We start from the raw sequence: 9,925 nt of genomic DNA on the forward strand, positions 1-9,925 counted from the left end.
TATTATTATTATTATTATTATTATTATTATTATTATTATTATTATTATTATTATTATTATTATTATTATTATTATTATTATTATTATTATTATTATTATTATTATTATTATTATTATTATTATTATTATTATTATTATTATTATTATTATTTAATTATTTTTATTAGAAGGATGCGCGCAGTTTTCATTAAAAGAAAAATAAAAGTTTACATGAAATTGGTGGGGAGCCGAGAGACAATCTGGGCCCCCACACCCTTAGCAACAGCAAAGCTAAGTCTAGTAAAAATATAAGCGGCCACCCGAGCCCCCACATCCTGAGATACGAACAATTTCTGGACCCGCTTGAGCAAGGCAACAGCATTCGAACCCAGCTCCCCAAGTGAAGAGAAAGAGAAGGGAAGGAAACCATAACCAATGCCCGCGCATAAATCCCCGTACTTAGCACACTTACGCCGAGCAAAGATCGGCGACAACCTACGGCACAAAGTCCATCATCCCAGTCTGAGTCAACGAGGAAGACCCTGTCAAATCGACGCACACATCACGCCCTCTGTCCCAGGAATAAAGCAACAAATCCGCAGGACGAAGGGAGCCACCATGTCCGTCAACTAAACCGATATCGACCTCTTATTACTGTTATTATTATTATTATTATTATTATATTTATTATTATTATTATTATTATTATTATTATTATTATTATTATTATTATTATTATTATTATTATTATTATTATTATTATTATTATTATTATTATTATTATTATTATTATTATTATTATTATTATTATTATTATTATTATTATTATTATTATTATTATTATTATTATTATTATTATTATTATTATTATTATTATTATTATTATTATTATTATTATTATTATTATTATTATTATTATTATTATTATTATTATTATTATTATTATTATTATTATTACTATTATTATTACTATTATTATTACTATTATTACTATTACTGTTATTTCTATTACTGTTATTTCTAGTACTGTTACTAGTACTACTATTACTACTACTATTATTATTACTATTATTATTTCTACTAGTATTATTATTTCTACTATTATTACTACTGTTATTTCTACTACCGTTATTATTACTATTACTATTTCTATTATTATTATTATTACTATTATTATTATTTTTTTATTTTAGTTTTTTTATTTAAAGGGATGCGCGCAGCTTTCATAGATAGAAAAATAAAAGTTTACATGAAATTGGTGGGGAGCCGAGAGACAATCAGGGCCCCCACACCCTTAGCAACAGCAAAGTTAAGTCTAGTAAAAATATAAGCAGCCACCCGAGCCCCCGCATCCTGAGATACCGAGAATTTCTGGATCCGCTTGAGCAAGGCAACAGCATCCGAACTCACCTCCCCAAGCGAAGAGAAAGAGAAAGGAAGGAAACCATAACCAGCTGCCGCGCATAAATCCCCATACTTAGCACACTTACGCTGAGCAGCATCAGCGAGAACCCGGCCGGGCACAAAATCCATCATCCCAATCTGAGTCAAGGGAGAAGAACCTGTCAAATCGGCGCACACATCACGCCCTCTGTCCCAGGAATAAAGCAGCAAATCCGCAGGACGAAGAGAGCCACCATGTCCGTCAACCAAACCGATATCAACCTGCTTACCCGTAGAAATACCAGACCTATAGCAGATGTCGAATAAGGTGTCACGAATAAGGTTGTGCCGATGCTTAACACCCACAGTACCAGTACAAGAAACAGTGTGGTCCCCGTAAACATCATCAGCAAAAACCCGAGAGCAAGCAGGACAAGGCCTAGATACCGTGAATAACGGAACACCCAGTCGATATCCAAGCACACTACGGTAAGTCCTCCCGTTCATAGTGTAACACCCCTAATTTCCATAATATAATTCTTTAATTTTATTTTCCCATATTTTATATTTTATTTTCGGGAAAATATCCGTCTTTTGCGTATTCGGCTCGTTCGGCTCGAATTTCTGTGAAGACCCGCTCCTCCTTGGGTTTCACGTGTGATGTGGGAAAGGATGGGTGTTTTTGGGCCCAGACTTGAAATAAACTCATGAGCTTCTCTATAAATATGAGGGGAAACCAAACCCTTGCTTTTCTTTTCTCATAATTCTCAAAACCCTAAACCTAATCTCTTCCTTCTTCTCTCTCTCTTGGTGCCGCACGCCCTACCCCTCTTTTAGGGTTTTCGTGTGCCTCCTTCCTCCCTTGTGCCGCGCGTTTCTCGCCTAGGGTTTCGTGCCATCCTCCCTTTCTTCTTCGTTCTTCATCGTTCTTCGTGCTTAGATCGATCCTACTTCTTGGATTTATCTATCTTCTTCGTATGTTTTATGTTTTCGCATAGTTTTATAGTTTGTATAGTTTATATATATATAGTTAGTATATTTATTAGATTCTTTATCTTTGGCACGTGGATGATTTAATAAAGGCGTGGAGACTGCACCTGGAGAAGACGTTTATATCGTTGAAGACGATCTATAGGGTTTTTTCGCTAATAAGATAACTAGGTGTTTTCCTTTAATTGTGTTTATGCCAATTGATGTAATTAATATGATTTAATGAATGTTTTGTATGATTAGTACATGTTTGATTGTTTATTATCATGTTAATTATGTTTTCTTATGTTTGTATATGTTTCAATGCATTAATTATATATCGTATGTTGTTTATATGTTTATTATGGGTGTCATGAGCGTAATTAGGGTTTCCGAATCAAACCCTAATGGCGGCATGATAGGCGGCCAAGAGTGCTCTCCGAAGTTATAGCTAAAGCTAGTATAACCTTGATGATGATTCAAGTGTTATAGCCGAAGTTAGTACAACTTTGGGTTGTTACTCAAGTTATGGCTGTTTGAGGTATAACCTTTGAAATATGAATTCAAGGTTATAGCTAAACCTACTATAACATTGAAGTACGAGTCAAGGTTATAGCTGAGACTAATGTAACCCTTGGATTATGGCTCAAGGTTATGGTTGACGCTAGTATAACTTTGAGTTTCGTGTCAAGGTTATGGTTGAGGTTACTATAACTTCAAAGGTATTTATTGAAGTTATAGTCGAGGCTGGTATAACCTCACGTGTAGAGTTCATGTTATGGTTAAGGTTACTATAACATTGATCATTAGTATTTGTTTCATATATAGAGTTATACCCAGTTGTAGTATAACATTGTGTTAGCTTATGTCTTCGGTTACTCTATTCACATGATAAGTAGTACAGTCGGTCACACTGTTCTATGGTTTGAGTCGTGATGTTTGTTCATGCATTGTTAGTGCTGTCAGCTATACTGTGTGCTTGTTTTGGTTGGTTGTATAGATGACGATAGTATCAGTTATATACTATCGGAATGAACAAACGCTACCCTTCGGGGATTCTTATGGTCTATGGTCGGGGGGGCAGCAGAGGCAGTTCGTTATACGCTTTGTTCCCCGAGTGTCGTTCGGTGTAGCAGAGGCAGTTCGTTATTTGCTATGTGTTTCACCGAGAGGTCTGGCCAGGTCTTAGGCATGTAGGCAGTGGTTGTACGCTACACATAGTGTGGATGCATTCGTTATACGGTCCACAGTGGATGCAGTTCGTTATACGGTCCATACCGACTATGGAGGCAGTTCTTTATACGCTCCATATCTAGAGGCAGTTCGTTATACGCTCTAACGGAGTTCATTCTATACACTGTGTTTGTAGCTAGGGGCAGTTCGTTATACGCTCTAGTGGTTGGAGGCAGTTCGTTATACGCTCCGTTAGTCAGAGGCAGTTTGTTATACGCTCTAAGGGTTGTTTGGTTTGGTTATGGTTACATTAAGTTTGATTGTCCTAGATTCTACATGGTGTCGTAACATGGGTTGTTGTTGATACGTGCCTAATGTATAGTCTTTTTAGCTTATTTCAGCACGTATTTCTATGCATATTCATACTGTTTTTATGGTATTTTGCCCCGAATTGGCTACTCTGGTGTATTTTGTCCTTTTTGTAGGAATGATCGCGAAAGTAGTGGAACCATATTCCTTTTTGTTCTTTTTGCATGCATTTAGAGGAGACGGGATTGTCCCAGAGTGAGATATTTCATTTGGAAGCGTCGCGGCACGCATCACGAGACACTTGGGTGAAGACGTGAGCTGAAATGAAGACATAGTCACTCGATCGAGGAGTTTACCAGTCGATCGAGTGGTTTCTACACCCCCTGTTGGTCGATCGAGAGGTTTCCCGATCGATCAAGCAGTGCACAAGACCAAGTCCTCGATCGAGTAACTTTGTTGGTCGATCGAGTAACTTTTGTTGAGAAGATGGTCGATCGAGTGGCTTAATCCACTCGATCGAGTGGTTTTCGTCATTATGGGCTTTTAATCAGTCCGTGTTTTGTGTTATCTCGCTAAACATTATTTCCTTTTGCTATTTAAGCACATTACTAGGTTAATTAGGATTACCCTTTTGATCTATCAAACTCTTTTACTATAAACCTTAGTACGTAGCTTTTCTTTCCTGCACTGTTACTTTTCCTTGGGATTATTGTTGATCGGATTCAGTTGTTCTTTACGCCGGATTCGCACTGATTGTAATCCCTTCTCTCCCTTATTTAATAATAATCATTTGTTGCTTTAATTTCTCAACTGTGTTCTTATTTCCCTTTGCCCTAATTTTCATTATTGCGTTTTATTATTTATTAATTATGTTTTCTGCTGGAAATTTGTCTGCTGTTAGTTCAATTACCGATATGAGTAGCTAAACCCCTTTCATGTTGGGATTAGGGGATCTACGGTAGAAATGTGACGATGTAGTGAATGAATTAGACGAATTAATTACGAGACTCTGTCACTATAGCAATTTAACTTTAATTACCGACCTAGTTGAGTGCACGCTTCTATGTCACCTTTAATCTGGCTAAAATTAATCCTGGATCGAAAGATTGGACTAAATAGGCCTGCTATAAACAGTAGACTACCCTAATGAGGACGAAAGTTAAGTTAGTGGTATTTTAGGATAGGAAGTGGACCGAAAGGACCTTTTAACATCCGTCTCACACCTAGTTAAATCTGAATCATTCTGGTGAGTCACAGGACTATCGTAGTGAACCGAATTCCCGACATGTCTCTCTCTCCTTGATAGTTTAAATCGTTTTTCCTACCTTTACTGCTCTTTACTTTAATTCTCTTTCCTTTAAATCTCGTAGTTTAGAAACCAAAATTCAAACAAACCCATTTGTTACCATAGGATTAGAAATAGACAGTTATAATTACATTACCTCCCTGTGGATTCGATACTCGACTGCCTCTGCTACATTTTAGTTGAGACCGTTAGGTTTTATCTTTGATAGGGTTGCGATAGCCGTGTCAAATTTTGGCGCCGTTGCCGGGGAGGCAATTGTTCAATTTATTAGCTGTTTTATTTTCAGTCCTTCTCAGTCTAAGGGACACCCGTTCCTTAGACTATTCTTATATTTTGTCTGTAGTTTCTTCTTATGCGCGCAGTCGCAGGTGGTCCACTACTACCATTCGATCCCGAGATTGAAAGATCTTTGCACGTAAAGAGGAGATTATTTCAAGAGCAACAGTTAGAGGAAGAGCCTAGTTCTCGTTCTAGCTTTTACGAGAACGAGTTGTTCGAGGAAAATCCTCCGTCTTCTCCAGTTTCCAATTCATCAGTTGAAACCGTTACTTTCCCAGACTTTCCCGAAATGGTCAAGAAGCAACCATTGCCGTCATTCGAACCAACGGTGAGGATCTCTATAAGGGATTCGTACTACCGGGGAGGCAAGAAAATTGAACCGAAACCCGCTTATATCGGCATGATCGAGAGAAATCGGTTGGGAGCCGCAGAATCGAAGATGCGGCTCAAAGATATGGAGACCTTTATTGATTCTTGTTGCTCCATACCCCCTCCCACCGGCGTGACACGGATCGAGATAAAAGAAACCATGTTTATCTTCTCACCCGCGATGCCGCAAGGGAGTGGTATAGGGATTTGGACCGAGCTGCTCACGGTATAACCGACCGGAGTTCACGGCTTTAGCGTTCTATAAGAAGTACTTTTCGCATCAAGGACTATTGCCATTAGAGCTCGGATAACGAGCTTCAAACAAGGGCCTGACGAGAACTTTCACGAGGCATGAACTCGATTTAAGCGACTAGTGCGTACCATACCGCACCATGGTTTGAAAAATGGAGCTTTTGCAACCATTTTTACAATGGATTATATGACGATCAGAGGGCCATTTTGGATGTCATAGCCCAATGGCCGATTTCTTTGAAAACTTGGGAGCAACCAAGGGGTGGAAGATCATAGATGATTTGGCCATCCATAAGGCCGAATATGGGAACTCGAGAGGAAATCAAAGAAGAGCTGCTGAATCTTCTTCCGTCGCTGCACTTGAAGCTCTTCTTTGGAAGGTTTGACAAGTATGAGTTAGGAGGAGCCTCCAAGGGGGAATGTACGGAGTTAAAACTGTGACGAGATGGTCCTTTCGTCGTAGAAGATGTGGGGGAGAGGGGCATGTCTCGATCATTGTCCCGATCCTTTTGAGCAATGCGCGCCTTTCAACATTACAGCGGAACAACGATTACTACGATCCGAATGTCCACCCCAATTTGAGGTGGAGTAGCCAGAATGTACTCAATCCCACCGCCCTCCGCATCACCGTATATTCCTCCACACTAGAATCAACAGGGCTATCGAAGCCTCCTTCTTTCAACCCTCCTAACCAAGGTGCATCATCTTCTAGTGGGGTGAGTGAAATGGGTGAGCTTAAGTCCATGATGCAAGCCATATCGAAGCAATTGCGTTTGAATGATCAACAAAATCAACAAGCAGAACGTCGTCATATAAGGCACTTGAGACTCAAGTTGCCCAACTTGCTGCAAATCAATCCTCGAGAAAGCCGGGTCAATTACCGACTCAAAATGAAAAGAATCCACATGAGACGGTAAACCTGATAGAATTGAGAAGCGGTCTTTCTTATGAGGGACCAGAAGTGAAGAAATCAGACCCTAAGGAAGCCATTGCGATGGTGAGCGATTATCTTGTCGAGAAAAAAGGGCTCACGACAAAGGAACTACTCGATCGATCAAGACGGTGTTCGATCGGCGGTGAAGATGAAACAGTCGATCGAGCGGTTTTTATCTGCTCGATCGAGTGAATAGGAAGGTGCTGTTGGTCGATCGAGTGGGAATGTTACTCGATCGACTGATTTTGATGAGGAAACTGCTCGATCGAGTGAGCATATTGCTCGATCGAGTGATATTGATGATGGGAAGCTTATTCGAGAGCCTGCTAGTGCTCGTTTAAGCGAGAAATCACCAGAAAGACCTCGTTCGAGAGGTAAGAAGCGTCCAAAGGATATTGAACTTGCACCGGAAGACACTTTGGAAGCGAGAAACAAGGGACTCGAGATACCAATCACGGTTCCCTTCCCGAGGCGGCTGCAGAATACCAAATTTAATCAACAGTTTGGCAAATTTGTTGAACTTTTGAAGAGCTTGGAAGTCAGCGTGCCGTTCACTGAATTGCTAACTAAGGTACCCTCTTATTTAAAGTTTATGAAAGAAATTTTAGCACGTAATAGGACTATTAACGATAATGAGACCGTAGCTTTGACTGAGGTGGGGTCAGCCCTATTTCAAAATAAGCTACCTCCTAAGCAATCGGACGGCGCTTTTTCGATCCCTTGTCATATCGGTATGCAATTGATTGATAATGCGCTATGCGATTTAGGCGCTAGCGTAAGTGTCATACCTTTGTCTCTGGCTAAGAGACTTGGTTTGACAAAACTGAGTTGCACCAACATGACTGTCCAGATGGCCGACCGTAGTTTATCACGGCCGTTAGGTATAGTAGAAGACGTACCTGTTCAGATCGGGAAGTTCTTTATTCCCGTTGATTTTGTCGTCTTAGATATCCCCGAAGATGCACACACCCCTATCATTTTAGGGAGACCATTTTTGTCCACTGCCCGTGCAGTAATAGACGTCGGGGGGAAGACTTTGACCTTTCAGGTAGGGGATGAGGAGCTGATTTTTCATCAGTCCAAGTTCCGCAGAGCTCCCATGCAAGCCCAGCCTTGCAATGCTCTTTCTTCTATTAGTCCTATTATTGACACCCCAGATGAAAATTTGGAGAAACATGCTGTTATTGTTAACCCTCCGCCTCATACTGAGAGCAAAAAGGAGGAAAGTTCGTCTGTTTTCCTTGCTGCAGGTACAGACGAAAGCAAGAAAGGAGCTATCAATGGACGTTGTGCAACTGTTGTCAATCAAACTGGAGCCAAGGATGCCAAAGAAGATGACAGAGGAGCGAGAACGAAGAAAGTTCGAACCTACGTGGATTGGAACTACATTCCTCCTACTGTTGCAAATAGTGATTCAAGCTCATGGAAACTGAAGAGGTCGGTCAGTATTGCTGAGGTGACGTCCTCCAGTCAGAAGCCCACGAAGGGGCTACTGAAATTTGATGAGAATTAAACGGGGAAATGCCCCGTGTAGCACATTGTAATAGACATTTCGTTTGAATTTCTTTTGAATTGGTTTTATTACGTTTTAATTAGGACAATTAGTTTTAGACAATTTTTAGCGTATACGTAAGACTATAGACTGTGCTTTGCGTTTTTGGTATTTTGGGAAATTTTTCCACTTGTCTTATGCAGGTTTGGGGAAGTTTTACGCATTCCGAGGAAGAAAAGACGAAATTAAAAGGCTTACGCGAGAAAAAGTCCTCGATCGAGTACTTTTTGTACTCGATCGAGTGGAAAGTTGGTCGATCGAGCATTGTATCCAGTCGATCGAGAAAGGCCAAAAGAGGAACTGGTCGATCGAGTGCATTGTACTCGATCGAGCAACAGGGACATCAAAAGTCCTCGATCGAGTGATTTAAAACCACTCGATCGAGTGGTATGAACAGGACACGGGAGTTTTCTAAACTTAAACTCTTTATTTCCTTTTCTAATTCATTCCTATCCCTAATTCCGTCTAACCCCTCTCCCTAATTGCGATTTCCATTCCCCCAAATCCCCATTTTCTTGCCCAAATCATCAAATCCGCCACCTACAATTCCTTCCTTGCATAATAATCTTCAAAAGCCCCTTGTTTCCCCCCCTATTTGTGCTCGTTTTCTCGGTATTTAAAGGGATTTAGGGTTTGCGGTTTTAAGCTGTTAAATCGCCATTGTTGCTTGTTTATTTGAAGTTTAATTGCAATTGTAGGATCATTCTCACCAAGTAAGCATTCCTTTTACCTTTTTTGCATTTTAATTTCAATTACTTTGATTATTATGAGGTAAAAATCGAATTAGGGTTTGAATATCCATATTTAGTCGAATTTTTTCGACTTAATTGTGTTTGTGTGCCCTTATTTAGCTTGCTTGATGATCATATCTCAATTCCTCACTGTTTTCACATGTTTAGTTCGAAATTTGCGCGAGTTCCCGAGATTAGGGCTTCTAAGTCGAATTTTTATTTGTCACACTGATCTATATGCTTTCTTGCTTGTTTAACTTCGAGTTCTTGCATACTTGTTGCTGTAGTTAACTGCTTTTTCCGTCTCCTATCGCCTTTACATGCTGTACATTGTTGGGATTCAAGCACTGTGAGTCAAAATTTTTCGACTGCTAGGGGACTTACATGCTATCACGCGGTTTTCATGCTGTTTTTAGTCTCCGTTAGCAGTCATTACATTGTCATTTTATCATCACTCACGTCATCGTATTTCGAATTTGTTGAGGATTGTTGGATTTTATCTCTTTGAAAGTCGATTATCTTTCGACCGATAGGGCCTTTATGTCTTTGTCACATGTCTTTGGTTAACGTGTTATTTTAGCCACGGTTAGCAGCCGTTTTTCTTATCATGCCCTTTACCATGTTGCAGGATGGATACCGGTTCTTTACCTTCTACTAGTACCGCCTCCAGTCCATCCTCGAGCGAGTCA

Source organism: Silene latifolia, chromosome 7 (assembly GCF_048544455.1).
Source record: "Silene latifolia isolate original U9 population chromosome 7, ASM4854445v1, whole genome shotgun sequence".
In the NCBI taxonomy this organism is placed as follows: domain Eukaryota; kingdom Viridiplantae; phylum Streptophyta; class Magnoliopsida; order Caryophyllales; family Caryophyllaceae; genus Silene; species Silene latifolia.